Source organism: Nerophis lumbriciformis, linkage group LG03 (genome assembly GCF_033978685.3).
Source record: "Nerophis lumbriciformis linkage group LG03, RoL_Nlum_v2.1, whole genome shotgun sequence".
Lineage (NCBI taxonomy): Eukaryota > Metazoa > Chordata > Actinopteri > Syngnathiformes > Syngnathidae > Nerophis > Nerophis lumbriciformis.
In genome coordinates this window covers 67,229,285-67,245,457 of record NC_084550.2, presented here as the reverse complement: position 1 = coordinate 67,245,457, position 16,173 = coordinate 67,229,285, and positions in this window count along the sequence as shown.

Below are 16,173 nucleotides of genomic sequence, written 5' to 3'. Positions count from 1 at the left end.
TATGGCTTTATATTGTTGTGTTGTGGCTTTATGTTATTGTGTTGTGGCTTTTGGTTGTTGTGTTGTGGCTTTATGTTGTTGTGTTGTGGCCTTATGTTGTTGTGTTGTGGCTTTATGTTATTGTGTTGTGGCTTTATGTTATTGTGTTGTGGCTTTTGGTTGTTGTGTTGTGGCTTTATGTTGTTGTGTTGTGGCCTTATGTTGTTGTGTTGTGGCTTTATGTTGTTGTGTTGTGGCTTTATGTTATTGTTTTATGGCTTTTGGTTGTTGTTTTATGGCTTTATATTGTTGTGTTATGGCTTTATATTGTTGTGTTGTGGCTTTTGGTTATTGTGTTGTGGCTTTTGGTTGTTGTGTTGTGGCTTTATGTTGTTGTGTTGTGGCCTTATGTTGTTGTGTTGTGGCTTTATGTTATTGTGTTGTGGCTTTATGTTATTGTGTTGTGGCTTTATGTTGTTGTGTTGTGGCTTTAAGTTATTGTGTTGTGGCTTTATGTTGTTGTGTTGTGGCTTTATGTTGTTGTGTTGTGGCTTTATGATGTTGTGTTGTGGCTTTATGTTGTTGTGTTGTGGCTTTATGTTATTGTGTTTGGCTTTAAGCTGTTGTGTTGTGGCTTTATGTTCTTGTGTTGTGGCTTTATGATGTTGTGTTGTGGCTTTATGTTGTTGTGTTGTGGCTTTATGATGTTGTGTTGTGGCTTTATGATGTTGTGTTGTGGCTTTATGATGTTGTGTTGTGGCTTTATGTTGTTGTGTTGTGGCTTTATGTTATTGTGTTGTGGCTTAAAGCTGTTGTGTTGTGGCTTTATGTTGTTGTGTTATGGCATTATGATGTTGTGTTGTGGCTTTATGATGTTGTGTTGTGGCTTTATGTTGTTGTGTTGTGGCTGTATGTTATTGTGTTGTGGCTTTATGTTATTGTGTTGTGGCTTTATGTTATTGTGTTGTGGCTTTATGTTGTTATGTAATGGCTTTATGATGTTGTGTTGTGGCTTTATGTTGTTTTGTCATGGCTTTATGTTGTTGTGTTATGGCTTTATGTTGTTGTGTTGTGGCTTTATGTTATTGTGTTTGGCTTAGAGCTGTTGTGTTGTGGCTTTATGTTGTTGTGTTGTGGCTTTATGTTGTTGTGTTGTGGCTTTATGTTGTTGTGTTGTGGCTTTATGATGTTGTGTTGTGGCTTTATGATGTTGTGTTGTGGCTTTATGTTGTTGTGTTGCGGCTTTATGTTGTTGTGTTGCGGCTTTATGTTGTTGTGTTGCGGCTTTATGTTGTTGTGTTGTGGTTTTATGTTGTTGCATTGTGGCTTTATGATGTTGTGTTGTGGCTTTATGATTTTGTGTTGTGGCTGTATGTTATTGTGTTGTGGCTTTATGTTATTGTGATGTGGCTTTATGTTGTTGTGTAATGGCTTTATGATGTTGTGTTGTGGCTTTATGTTGTTTTGTCATGGCTTTATGTTGTTGTGTTGTGGCTTTATGTTATTGTGTGAGGCTTAAAGCTGTTGTGTTGTGGCTTTATGTTGTTGTGTTATGGCTTTATGATGTTGTGTTGTGGCTTTATGATGTTGTGTGGTGGCTTTATGTTGTTGTTTTGTGGCTGGATGTTATTGTGTTGTGGCTTTATGTTGTTGTGTTGTGGCTTTATGTTATTGTGTTGTGGCTTTATGTTGTTATGTAATGGCTTTATGATGTTATGTAATGGCTTTATGTTGTTGTGTTGTGGCTTTATGTTATTGTGTTTGGCTTAGAGCTGTTGTGTTGTGGCTTTATGTTGTTGTGTTGTGGCTTTATGTTGTTGTGTTGTGGCTTTATGTTGTTGTGTTGTGGCTTTATGTTGTTGTGTTGTGGCTTTATGATGTTGTGTTGTGGCTTTATGATGTTGTGTTGCGGCTTTATGATGTTGTGTTGCGGCTTTATGTTGTTGTGTTGCGGCTTTATGTTGTTGTGTTGTGGTTTTATGTTGTTGCATTGTGGCTTTATGATGTTGTGTTGTGGCTTTATGATGTTGTGTTGTGGCTGTATGTTGTTGTGCTGTGGCTGCATGTTGTTGTGTTGTGGCTTTATGTTGGTGTGTTGTGGCTTTATGTTGTTGTGTAATGGCTTTATGATGTTGTCATGGCTTTATGTTGTTGTGTTGTGGCTTTATGTTGTTGTGTTGTGGCTTTATGTTATTGTGTTGTGGCTTTATGTTGTTGTGTTGTGGCTTTATGTTGTTGTGTTGTGGCTTTATGTTGTTGTATTGTGGCTTTATGTTGTTGTATTGTGGCTTTATGTTGTTGTGTTGTGGCTCTATGTTGTTGTGTTGTGGTTTTATGATGTTGTGTTGTGGCTTCATGTTGGTGTGTTGTGGCTTTATGTTGTTGTGTTGTGGCTTTATGTTGTTGTGTCGTGGCTTTATGTTGTTGTGTTGTGGCTTCATGTTGGTGTGTCGTGGCTTTATGTTGTTGTGTTGTGGCTTTATGTTGTTGTGTTATGGCTTTATGATGTTGTGTTGTGGCTTTATGTTGTTGTGCTGTGGCTTTATGTTGTTGTTTTATGGCTTTATGTTATTGTGTTGTGGCTTTTGGTTGTTGTGTTATGGCTTTATGTTGTTGTGTTATGGCTTTATATTGTTGTGTTGTGGCTTTATGTTATTGTGTTGTGGCTTTTGGTTGTTGTGTTGTGGCTTTATGTTGTTGTGTTGTGGCCTTATGTTGTTGTGTTGTGGCTTTATGTTATTGTGTTGTGGCTTTATGTTTTTGTGTTGTGGCTTTTGGTTGTTGTGTTGTGGCTTTATGTTGTTGTGTTGTGGCCTTATGTTGTTGTGTTGTGGCTTTATGTTGTTGTGTTGTGGCTTTATGTTATTGTTTTATGGCTTTTGGTTGTTGTTTTATGGCTTTATATTGTTGTGTTATGGCTTTATATTGTTGTGTTGTGGCTTTTGGTTATTGTGTTGTGGCTTTTGGTTGTTGTGTTGTGGCTTTATGTTGTTGTGTTGTGGCCTTATGTTGTTGTGTTGTGGCTTTATGTTATTGTGTTGTGGCTTTATGTTATTGTGTTGTGGCTTTATGTTGTTGTGTTGTGGCTTTAAGTTATTGTGTTGTGGCTTTATGTTGTTGTGTTGTGGCTTTATGTTGTTGTATTGTGGCTTTATGATGTTGTGTTGTGGCTTTATGTTGTTGTGTTGTGGCTTTATGATGTTGTGTTGTGGCTTTATGATGTTGTGTTGTGGCTTTATGATGTTGTGTTGTGGCTTTATGTTGTTGTGTTGTGGCTTTATGTTATTGTTTTGTGGCTTAAAGCTGTTGTGTTGTGGCTTTATGTTGTTGTGTTATGGCATTATGATGTTGTGTTGTGGCTTTATGATGTTGTGTTGTGGCTTTATGTTGTTGTGTTGTGGCTGTATGTTATTGTGTTGTGGCTTTATTTTATTCAATCTTTATTTATATAGCCCTAAATCACAAGTGTCTCAAAGGGCTGCACAAGCCACAACGACATCCTCGGTACAAAGCCCACATAAGGGCAAGGAAAAACTCACCCCAGTGGGACGTCGATGTGAATGACTATGAGAAACCTTGGAGAGGACCGCATATGTGGGTAACCCCCCCCCTCTAGGGGAGACCGAAAGCAATGGATGTCGAGTGGGTCTGACATAATATTGTGAGAGTCCAGTCTATAGTGGATCCAACATAATAGTAAGAGTCCAGTCCCCATAGTGGGGCCAGCAGGACACCATCCCGAGCGGAGACGGGTCAGCAGCGCAGAGATGTTCCCAGCCGATGCACAGGCGAGCGGTCCACCCCGGATCCCGACTCTGGACAGCCAGCACTTCATCCATGGCCACCGGACCTGTGCCCCCCCCCCCTCAAGGAAAAGGGGAGCAGAGGAGAAAAGAAAAGAAACGGCAGATCAACTGGTCTAACAGGGGGGCTATTTAAAGGCTAGAGTATACAAATGAGTTTTAAGATGGGACTTAAATGCTTCTACTGAGGTAGCATCTCTAATTGTTACCGGGAGGGCATTCCAGAGTACTGGAGCCCGAATAGAAAACGCTCTATAGCCCGCAGACTTTTTTTGGGCTCTGGGAATCACTAATAAGCCGGAGTTCTTTGAACGCAGATTTCTTGCCGGGACATATGGTACAATACAATCGACAAGATAGGACGGAGCTAGACCGTGTAGTATTTTATACGTAAGTAGTAAAACCTTAAAGTCACTTCTTAAGTGCACAGGAAGCCAGTGCAGGTGAGCCAGTATAGGTATATATATAGGTATATATGTATATAAAGGTATATACAGTATAGGCGTAATATGATCAAACTTTCTTGTTCTTGTCAAAAGTCTAGCAGCCGCATTTTGTACCAACTGTAATTTTTTAATGCTAGACATAGGGAGACCCGAAAATAATACGTTACAGTAGTCGAGACGAGACGTAACGAACGCATGAATAATGATCTCAGCGTCGCTAGTGGATAAAATAGAACGAATTTTAGCGATATTACGGAGATGAAAGAAGGCCGTTTTAGTAACACTCTTAATGTGTGATTCAAACGAGAGAGTTGGGTGGAAGATAATACCCAGATTCTTTACTGATTCGCCTTGTGTAATTGTTTGGTTGTCAAATGTTAAGGTGGTATTATTAAATAAATGTCGGTGTTTAGCAGGACCGATAATCAGCATTTCCGTTTTCTTGGCGTTGAGTTGCAAGAAGTTAGCGGACATCCATTGTTTAATTTCATTAAGACACGCCTCCAGCTGACTACAATCCGGCGTGTTGGTCAGCTTTAGGGGCATGTAGAGTTGGGTGTCATCAGCATAACAATGAAAGCTAACACCGTATTTGCGTATGATGTCGCCTAGCGGCAGCATGTAAATACTAAAGAGTGCAGGGCCAAGAACCGAACCCTGAGGAACTCCGCACGTTACCTTAACATAGTCCGAGGTCACATTATTATGGGAGACGCATTGCATCCTGTCAGTAAGATAAGAGTTAAACCACGACAAAGCTAAGTCTGACATACCAATACGTGTTTTGATACGCTCTAATAAAATATTATGATCGACGGTATCGAAAGCAGCGCTAAGATCAAGAAGCAGCAACATAGATGACGCATCAGAATCCATCGTTAGCAGTAGATCATTAGTCATTTTTGCGAGGGCTGTCTCCGTAGAGTGATTTGCCCTGAAACCGGATTGAAAAGGTTCACAGAGATTGTTAGACACTAAGTGTTCATTTAGCTGCTGTGCGACAATTTTTTCGAGGATTTTCGAAATAAAGGGAAGGTGGGACACTGGCCGGTAGTTTACCATGAGGTCAGGATCAAGGTTAGGTCTTTTGAGCAGAGGATGAATAACCGCTTTCTTGAATGCTAGGGGAACAGTGCCAGAGGAAAGTGATAAGTTTATAATATTTAGCACTGATGGACCTAATAATACAAAAAGCTCCTTGATAAGTTTCCCAGGAAGTGGGTCAAGTAAACATGTTGTTTGTTTTATCCCACTTATATGCTGTAATAGTTCCTCTAATGTTATTTCATCAAAAAGAGAGAGACTATTTTGTATTGCAGTATCCGTCGTAGATACAGTTGTATCTGTGTTCATAGAACCCAGTTGTAGCTGGGATGCGTTGTTTTTAATCTCCTTTCTAATGAGTTCAATTTTCTTATTAAAGAAATTCATAAAGTCATCTGCCGAGTGGGTGGAGCTATTGGGAGGAGTCCCTTGTTGGGTTAGCGATGCTACTGTACTAAACAAAAATTTAGGGTCGTTTTTGTTGAGGCGGATGAGATTTGAGTAATATTTAGCTTTAGCTAAGGTAAGCATGCGTTTATACGATATTAAACTATCACTCCATGCTTGATGGAAAACCTCAAGCTTGGTCGCGCGCCATTTGCGTTCCAACTTTCTACATGATAATTTATGAGCTCTGGTTTCCTCTGTAAACCATGGGGTGCGCCTTTTAGGGGCCCTTTTTTGTTTTAGCGGTGCTATACTATCAATGGTTTTGCGCAGGGCATTGTCAAAGTTGTTAGTGAGGTTATCAATAGAGCCGACATAATTTGGGAATGGTGCCATTACCGAAGGCAGTAGGTCAGCAAGAGTCATCGTTGTGGCGGCATTAATGTTGCGGCTGCTATAGCAGTTATTATTATTATTAGTTTGTTGACAATGAGTCAGAACTTCGAATTTTATAAGGTAATGATCGGACATTACTTTAGTATACGGGAGTACCATAACTTTGGAGGTGGTGACACCCCTGACCAGCACTAGATCTATCGTATTGCCGTTGCGATGCGTAGGTTCATTTATTATTTGTGTAAGACCACAGCTATCAATTATAGTCTGGAGCGCCACGCACTGAGGGTCCGATGGGGTATTCATATGGATATTAAAGTCCCCCATTATGATTATATTGTCTGCGTGCGTCACTAGATCAGCAACGAACTCTGAGAATTCATTAATAAGGTCCGAGTAGGGCCCTGGGGGGCGGTAGATAACAGCCATATCGAGAGGCAGCGGTGCGACAGACCTCATAGTAAGCACCTCAAACGATTTGTATTTATTATTTAGGTTAGGGGTAAGGTTAAAGTTTTCATTGTATATTAGTGCGACCCCCCCACCCCTTTTAAGGGGACGGGCAATATGCGCATTCGTATAGTTAGGAGGAGATGCCTCATTTAGCGCAAAAAATTCGTCTGGTTTGAGCCAGGTTTCGCTAAGACCAATGACGTTAAGATTGTTGTCTCTAATGACCTCATTAACTAATAACGTTTTGGGAGACAATGATCTTATGTTTAAAAAGCCCATATTATAAGTATTGGGCTGTTTTGACGAGTTTTTGTTTAAATTATCCGTAGTAGAAATATTAATAATGTTGCGTTTATTATACGTAGTGCACTTTAAATAGTTTCGACCATATCTAGGAATTGATACGACGGGAATTTTCAGATTGTTTGCTTGATGCTGCGATCGACATGATTTGCCACCTCAGTAGAATGCATATCTACCCCGGACACATTCACAACAGAAAACACATTATGTGAGTTGTGTGTTATTCTAAGAAAATTGCTATGCGTACAGGAATTATCCAGCCTGGCGCTGGCTAGTTCTAGCTTAACTGACTCCTCACCCGGACTAGCAGGCTCTGTAATTGCCTGTGACCGGGCTTGCTCTAGTGTAGTTAGTCAAATGTGACTTAAACAGTAGTCTATATTCTTAGACAGGATGATGGCGCCTTCCTGGTTAGGGTGAAGGCCGTCCCTCATCAGCAAGCCTGGTTTGCCCCAGAAAGAGGGCCAATTATCAATAAACGTTAGTCCCTGTTGTCTACAGAAGCTAGCCAGCCACTTGTTAAGCGAGACTAATCTGCTATATCTCTCATCATTGCCTCTCGCAGGCAGGGGGCCAGAGACAATTACTCGATGCCTGGACATCTTTCTAGCGAGATCACAAGTCCTGGCTATGTTTCTCTTTGTAATCTCTGACTGTCTCATTCTAGTGTCATTGGAGCCAACGTGTACAACTATATTCGCATAACTAGTGGTGCGATTAGCCTGTCGTACGTGTTTACTAGGCCTGTTGCGAGTTAGCTCCCTAAGATTAGCCTCTATGTCAGGTGCTCGGGCCCCCGGGATGCACTTAATTGTGGCTGGTTTGCTAAGCTTTATGTTTCGGGTGATGGAGTCCCCTATGACTAAGGTGTGGTGCCCGGTAGACTGGGGTGTAGGACTAGCTAAAGAGCTAAATCTATTATGCGTCTCAACCGGTACACCGTAGCTTGTAGGCCGCTTAGGACTGCTACAGGCTGGGCTAGTTAGCTCGCTACAGCTAACGCTAGCAGATGTGTCCGCAACATCTAAAGTTACGAGATTACTCTGCTCTAACTGGCGGACACGGCCCTCTAGCAGAGCCAGCCTCTCCGTGAGTAAGGTGCAAGACGCGCAGGAAGCCATACTCACGGTGTTTTCTGTCACCGAGTGAAGTTCCTGCTGTCTTCCGAGAAGTCCTGGTCACGGTGTGCAGGAGTAGACTCCTTCTGACCGGCGCCCGGCGACGCCTTTCTCCGCGCTAGCTTCGTTAGCTTAGCAGCTAGCTGCTAGCTAGCTGCGGGAGGGGTGGAGAGACAGAGATCGGGTGATTTGCAAGTTAAATAGTACTACTAAATATGTTGAGAAAGTAATAAAGAAAGCTGCAGAACAATTTAAAAGCACACAAATAGAACGATACTTAGCTTTTTCGAAACAGCGAGCAGTCAGCGAGCAGTCACGCACGGTGAACCGGAACCGGAAGCAAATTAAATCTAATTGTGTTGTGGCTTTATGTTATTGTGTTGTGGCTTTATGTTGTTATGTAATGGCTTTATGATGTTGTGTTGTGGCTTTATGTTGTTTTGTCATGGCTTTATGTTGTTGTGTTATGGCTTTATGTTGTTGTGTTGTGGCTTTATGTTATTGTGTTTGGCTTAGAGCTGTTGTGTTGTGGCTTTATGTTGTTGTGTTGTGGCTTTATGTTGTTGTGTTGTGGCTTTATGTTGTTGTGTTGTGGCTTTATGTTGTTGTGTTGTGGCTTTATGATGTTGTGTTGTGGCTTTATGATGTTGTGTTGTGGCTTTATGTTGTTGTGTTGCGGCTTTATGTTGTTGTGTTGCGGCTTTATGTTGTTGTGTTGCGGCTTTATGTTGTTGTGTTGTGGCTTTATGTTGTTGTGTTGTGGCTTTATGATGTTGTGTTGTGGCTTTATGATGTTGTGTTGTGGCTGTATGTTATTGTGTTGTGGCTTTATGTTATTGTGATGTGGCTTTATGTTGTTGTGTAATGGCTTTATGATGTTGTGTTGTGGCTTTATGTTGTTTTGTCATGGCTTTATGTTATTGTGTTGTGGCTTTATGTTGTTTTGTCATGGCTTTATAGTGTTGTGTTGTGGCTTTATGTTATTGTGTTTGGCTTAAAGCTGTTGTGTTGTGGCTTTATGTTGTTGTGTTGTGGCTTTATGTTGTTGTGTTGTGGCTTTATGTTGTTGTATTGTGGCTTTATGTTGTTGTGTTGTGGATTTATGTTGTTGTGTTATGGCTTTATGATGTTGTGTTGTGGCTTTATGTTGGTGTGTTGTGGCTTTATGTTGTTGTGTTGTGGCTTTATGTTGTTGTGTTGTGGCTTTATGTTGTTGTGTTGTGGCTTTATGTTGGTGTGTCGTGGCTTTATGTTGGTGTGTTGTGGCTTTATGTTGGTGTGTTATGGCTTTATGATGTTGTGTTGTGGCTTTATGATGTTGTGTTGTGGCTTTATGTTGTTGTGTTGTGGCTTTATGTTGTTGTTTTATGGCTTTATTGTTGTGTTGTGGCTTTATGTTATTGTGTTGTGGCTTTTGGTTGTTGTGTTGTGGCTTTATGTTGTTGTGTTATGGCTTTATATTGTTGTGTTGTGGCTTTATGTTATTGTGTTGTGGCTTTTGGTTGTTGTGTTGTGGCTTTATGTTGTTGTGTTGTGGCTTTATGTTGTTGTGTAATGGCTTTATGATGTTGTGTTGTGGCTTTATGTTGTTTTGTCATGGCTTTATGTTGTTGTGTTGTGGCTTTATGTCATTGTGTTTGGCTTAAAGCTGTTGTGTTGTGGCTTGATGTTGTTGTGTTGTGGCTTGATGTTGTTGTGTTGTGGCTTTATGTTGTTGTGCTGTGGCTTTATGTTGTTGTTTTATGGCTTTATATTGTTGTGTTGTGGCTTTATGTTATTGTGTTGTGGCTTTTGGTTGTTGTGTTGTGGCTTTATGTTGTTGTGTTATGGCTTTATATTGTTGTGTTGTGGCTTTATGTTATTGTGTTGTGGCTTTTGGTTGTTGTGTTGTGGCTTTATGTTATTGTGTTGTGGCTTTATGTTGTTTTGTTGTGGCTTTATGTTGTTGTGTTGTGGCTTTATGTTATTGTGTTTGGCTTAAAGCTGTTGTGTTGTGGCTTTATGTTGTTGTGTTGTGGCTTTATGTTGTTGTGTTGTGGCTTTATGTTGTTGTATTGTGGCTCTATGTTGTTGTGTTGTGGCTCTATGTTGTTGTGTTATGGCTTTATGATGTTGTGTTGTGGCTTCATGTTGGTGTGTTGTGGCTTTATGTTGTTGTGTTGTGGCTTTATGATGTTGTGTTGTGGCTTTATGTTGTTGTGTTGTGGCTTCATGTTGGTGTGTCGTGGCTTTATGTTGTTGTGTTGTGGCTTTATGTTGTTGTGTTGTGGCTTTATTTTGTTGTGTTGTGGCTTTATGTTGTTGTGCTGTGGCTTTATGTTGGTGTGTTGTGGCTTTATGATGTTGTGTTGTGGCTTTATGTTGTTGTGTTGTGGCTTTATGTTGGTGTGTCGTGGCTTTATGTTGTTGTGTTGTGGCTTTATGTTGTTGTGTTGTGGCTTTATTTTGTTGTGTTGTGGCTTTATGTTGTTGTGCTGTGGCTTTATGTTGGTGTGTTGTGGCTTTATGATGTTGTGTTGTGGCTTTACGTTGTTGTATTATGGCTTTATGATGTGTCGTGGCTTTATGTTGTTGTGTTATGGCTTTATGTTGTTGTGTTGTGGCTTTATGTTGTTGTGTTGAGGCTTTACGTTGTTGTATTATGGCTTTATGATGTTGTGTCGTGGCTTTATGTTGTTGTGTTGTGGCTTTATGATGTTGTGTTATGGCTTTATGATGTTGTGTTGTGGCTTTATGCTGTTATGTTGTGGCTTTACGTTGTTGTGTCGTGGCTTTATGTTGCTGTGTTGTGGCTTTATGTTGTTGTGTTATGGCTTTATGTTGCTGTGTTGTGGCTTTATGTTGTTGTGTTGTGGCTTAATAATGTTGTTGTGTTGTGGCTTTATGTTATTGTGTTGTGGCTTAATGCTGTTGTGTTGTGGCTTTATGATGTTGTGTTGTGGCTTTATGATGTTGTGTTGTGGCTTTATGATGTTGTGTGGTGGCTTTATGTTGTTGTGTTGTGGCTGTATGTTATTGTGTTGTGGCTTTATGTTGTTGTGTTGTGGCTTTATGTTATTGTGTTGTGGCTTTATGTTGTTATGTAATGGCTTTATGATGTTGTGTTGTGGCTTTATGTTGTTTTGTCATGGCTTTATGTTGTTGTGTTATGGCTTTATGTTGTTGTGTTGTGGCTTTATGTTATTGTGTTTGGCTTAGCGCTGTTGTGTTGTGGCTTTATGTTGTTGTGTTGTGGCTTTATGTTGTTGTGTTGTGGCTTTATGTTGTTGTGTTGTGGCTTTATGTTGTTGTGTTGTGGCTTTATGATGTTGTGTTGTGGCTTTATGATGTTGTGTTGCGACTTTATGTTGTTGTGTTGCGGCTTTATGTTGTTGTGTTGCGGCTTTATGTTGTTGTGTTGCGGCTTTATGTTGTTGTGTTGTGGTTTTATGTTGTTGCATTGTGGCTTTATAATGTTGTGTTGTGGCTTTATGATGTTGTGTTGTGGCTGTATGTTATTGTGTTGTGGCTTTATGTTATTGTGATGTGGCTTTATGTTGTTGTGTAATGGCTTTATGATGTTGTGTTGTGGCTTTATGTTGTTTTGTCATGGCTTTATGTTGTTGTGTTGTGGCTTTATGTTATTGTGTTTGGCTTAAAGCTGTTGTGTTGTGGCTTTATGTTGTTGTGTTATGGCTTTATGATGTTGTGTTGTGGCTTTATGATGTTGTGTGGTGGCTTTATGTTGTTGTGTTGTGGCTGTATGTCATTGTGTTGTGGCTTTATGTTGTTGTGTTGTGGCTTTATGTTATTGTGTTGTGGCTTTATGTTGTTATGTAATGGCTTTATGATGTTATGTAATGGCTTTATGTTGTTGTGTTGTGGCTTTATGTTATTGTGTTTGGCTTAGAGCTGTTGTGTTGTGGCTTTATGTTGTTGTGTTGTGGCTTTATGTTGTTGTGTTGTGGCTTTATGTTGTTGTGTTGTGGCTTTATGTTGTTGTGTTGTGGCTTTATGATGTTGTGTTGTGGCTTTATGATGTTGTGTTGCGGCTTTATGATGTTGTGTTGCGGCTTTATGTTGTTGTGTTGCGGCTTTATGTTGTTGTGTTGTGGTTTTATGTTGTTGCATTGTGGCTTTATGATGTTGTGTTGTGGCTTTATGATGTTGTGTTGTGGCTGTATGTTGTTGTGCTGTGGCTGCATGTTGTTGTGTTGTGGCTTTATGTTGTTGTGTAATGGCTTTATGATGTTGTCATGGCTTTATGTTGTTGTGTTGTGGCTTTATGTTGTTGTGTTGTGGCTTTATGTTATTGTGTTGTGGCTTTATGTTGTTGTGTTGTGGCTTTATGTTGTTGTGTTGTGGCTTTATGTTGTTGTATTGTGGCTTTATGTTGTTGTATTGTGGCTTTATGTTGTTGTGTTGTGGCTCTATGTTGTTGTGTTATGGTTTTATGATGTTGTGTTGTGGCTTCATGTTGGTGTGTTGTGGCTTTATGTTGTTGTGTTGTGGCTTTATGTTGTTGTGTCGTGGCTTTATGTTGTTGTGTTGTGGCTTCATGTTGGTGTGTCGTGGCTTTATGTTGTTGTGTTGTGGCTTTATGTTGTTGTGTTATGGCTTTATGATGTTGTGTTGTGGCTTTATGTTGTTGTGCTGTGGCTTTATGTTGTTGTGCTGTGGCTTTATGTTGTTGTTTTATGGCTTTATGTTATTGTGTTGTGGCTTTTGGTTGTTGTGTTATGGCTTTATGTTGTTGTGTTATGGCTTTATATTGTTGTGTTGTGGCTTTATGTTATTGTGTTGTGGCTTTTGGTTGTTGTGTTGTGGCTTTATGTTGTTGTGTTGTGGCCTTATGTTGTTGTGTTGTGGCTTTATGTTATTGTGTTGTGGCTTTATGTTTTTGTGTTGTGGCTTTTGGTTGTTGTGTTGTGGCTTTATGTTGTTGTGTTGTGGCCTTATGTTGTTGTGTTGTGGCTTTATGTTGTTGTGTTGTGGCTTTATGTTATTGTTTTATGGCTTTTGGTTGTTGTTTTATGGCTTTATATTGTTGTGTTATGGCTTTATATTGTTGTGTTGTGGCTTTTGGTTATTGTGTTGTGGCTTTTGGTTGTTGTGTTGTGGCTTTATGTTGTTGTGTTGTGGCCTTATGTTGTTGTGTTGTGGCTTTATGTTATTGTGTTGGGGCTTTATGTTATTGTGTTGTGGCTTTATGTTGTTGTGTTGTGGCTTTAAGTTATTGTGTTGTGGCTTTATGTTGTTGTGTTGTGGCTTTATGTTGTTGTGTTGTGGCTTTATGATGTTGTGTTGTGGCTTTATGTTGTTGTGTTGTGGCTTTATGTTATTGTGTTTGGCTTTAAGCTGTTGTGTTGTGGCTTTATGTTCTTGTGTTGTGGCTTTATGATGTTGTGTTGTGGCTTTATGTTGTTGTGTTGTGGCTTTATGATGTTGTGTTGTGGCTTTATGATGTTGTGTTGTGGCTTTATGATGTTGTGTTGTGGCTTTATGTTGTTGTGTTGTGGCTTTATGTTATTGTGTTGTGGCTTAAAGCTGTTGTGTTGTGGCTTTATGTTGTTGTGTTATGGCATTATGATGTTGTGTTGTGGCTTTATGATGTTGTGTTGTGGCTTTATGTTGTTGTGTTGTGGCTGTATGTTATTGTGTTGTGGCTTTATGTTATTGTGTTGTGGCTTTATGTTATTGTGTTGTGGCTTTATGTTGTTATGTAATGGCTTTATGATGTTGTGTTGTGGCTTTATGTTGTTTTGTCATGGCTTTATGTTGTTGTGTTATGGCTTTATGTTGTTGTGTTGTGGCTTTATGTTATTGTGTTTGGCTTAGAGCTGTTGTGTTGTGGCTTTATGTTGTTGTGTTGTGGCTTTATGTTGTTGTGTTGTGGCTTTATGTTGTTGTGTTGTGGCTTTATGTTGTTGTGTTGTGGCTTTATGATGTTGTGTTGTGGCTTTATGATGTTGTGTTGTGGCTTTATGTTGTTGTGTTGTGGCTTTATGTTGTTGTGTTGCGGCTTTATGTTGTTGTGTTGCGGCTTTATGTTGTTGTGTTGTGGTTTTATGTTGTTGCATTGTGGCTTTATGATGTTGTGTTGTGGCTTTATGATGTTGTGTTGTGGCTGTATGTTATTGTGTTGTGGCTTTATGTTATTGTGATGTGGCTTTATGTTGTTGTGTAATGGCTTTATGATGTTGTGTTGTGGCTTTATGTTGTTTTGTCATGGCTTTATGTTGTTGTGTTGTGGCTTTATGTTATTGTGTTTGGCTTAAATCTGTTGTGTTGTGGCTTTATGTTGTTGTGTTGTGGCTTTATGTTGTTGTGTTGTGGCTTTATGTTGTTGTATTGTGGCTTTATGTTGTTGTGTTGTGGATTTATGTTGTTGTGTTATGGCTTTATGATGTTGTGTTGTGGCTTTATGTTGGTGTGTTGTGGCTTTATGTTGTTGTGTTGTGGCTTTATGTTGTTGTGTTGTGGCTTTATGTTGTTGTGTTGTGGCTTTATGTTGGTGTGTTGTGGCTTTATGTTGGTGTGTTATGGCTTTATGATGTTGTGTTGTGGCTTTATGATGTTGTGTTGTGGCTTTATGTTGTTGTGTTGTGGCTTTATGTTGTTGTTTTATGGCTTTATATTGTTGTGTTGTGGCTTTATGTTATTGTGTTGTGGCTTTTGGTTGTTGTGTTGTGGCTTTATGTTGTTGTGTTATGGCTTTATATTGTTGTGTTGTGGCTTTATGTTATTGTGTTGTGGCTTTTGGTTGTTGTGTTGTGGCTTTATGTTGTTGTGTTGTGGCTTTATGTTGTTGTGTAATGGCTTTATGATGTTGTGTTGTGGCTTTATGTTGTTTTGTCATGGCTTTATGTTGTTGTGTTGTGGCTTTATGTCATTGTGTTTGGCTTAAAGCTGTTGTGTTGTGGCTTGATGTTGTTGTGTTGTGGCTTGATGTTGTTGTGTTGTGGCTTTATGTTGTTGTGCTGTGGCTTTATGTTGTTGTTTTATGGCTTTATATTGTTGTGTTGTGGCTTTATGTTATTGTGTTGTGGCTTTTGGTTGTTGTGTTGTGGCTTTATGTTGTTGTGTTATGGCTTTATATTGTTGTGTTGTGGCTTTATGTTATTGTGTTGTGGCTTTTGGTTGTTGTGTTGTGGCTTTATGTTATTGTGTTGTGGCTTTATGTTGTTTTGTTGTGGCTTTATGTTGTTGTGTTGTGGCTTTATGTTATTGTGTTTGGCTTAAAGCTGTTGTGTTGTGGCTTTATGTTGTTGTGTTGTGGCTTTATGTTGTTGTGTTGTGGCTTTATGTTGTTGTATTGTGGCTCTATGTTGTTGTGTTGTGGCTCTATGTTGTTGTGTTATGGCTTTATGATGTTGTGTTGTGGCTTCATGTTGGTGTGTTGTGGCTTTATGTTGTTGTGTTGTGGCTTTATGATGTTGTGTTGTGGCTTTATGTTGTTGTGTTGTGGCTTCATGTTGGTGTGTCGTGGCTTTATGTTGTTGTGTTGTGGCTTTATGTTGTTGTGTTGTGGCTTTATTTTGTTGTGTTGTGGCTTTATGTTGTTGTGCTGTGGCTTTATGTTGGTGTGTTGTGGCTTTATGATGTTGTGTTGTGGCTTTATGTTGTTGTGTTGTGGCTTTATGTTGGTGTGTCGTGGCTTTATGTTGTTGTGTTGTGGCTTTATGTTGTTGTGTTGTGGCTTTATTTTGTTGTGTTGTGGCTTTATGTTGTTGTGCTGTGGCTTTATGTTGGTGTGTTGTGGCTTTATGATGTTGTGTTGTGGCTTTACGTTGTTGTATTATGGCTTTATGATGTTGTGTCGTGGCTTTATGTTGTTGTGTTATGGCTTTATGTTGTTGTGTTGTGGCTTTATGTTGTTGTGTTGAGGCTTTACGTTGTTGTATTATGGCTTTATGATGTTGTGTCGTCGCTTTATGTTGTTGTGTTGTGGCTTTATGATGTTGTGTTATGGCTTTATGATGTTGTGTTGTGGCTTTATGCTGTTATGTTGTGGCTTTACGTTGTTGTGTCGTGGCTTTATGTTGCTGTGTTGTGGCTTTATGTTGTTGTGTTATGGCTTTATGTTGCTGTGTTGTGGCTTTATGTTGTTGTGTTGTGGCTTAATAATGTTGTTGTGTTGTGGCTTTATGTTATTGTGTTGTGGCTTAATGCTGTTGTGTTGTGGCTTTATGATGTTGTGTTGTGGCTTTATGATGTTGTGTTATGGCTTTATGATGTTGTGTTGTGGCTTTATGTTATTGTGTT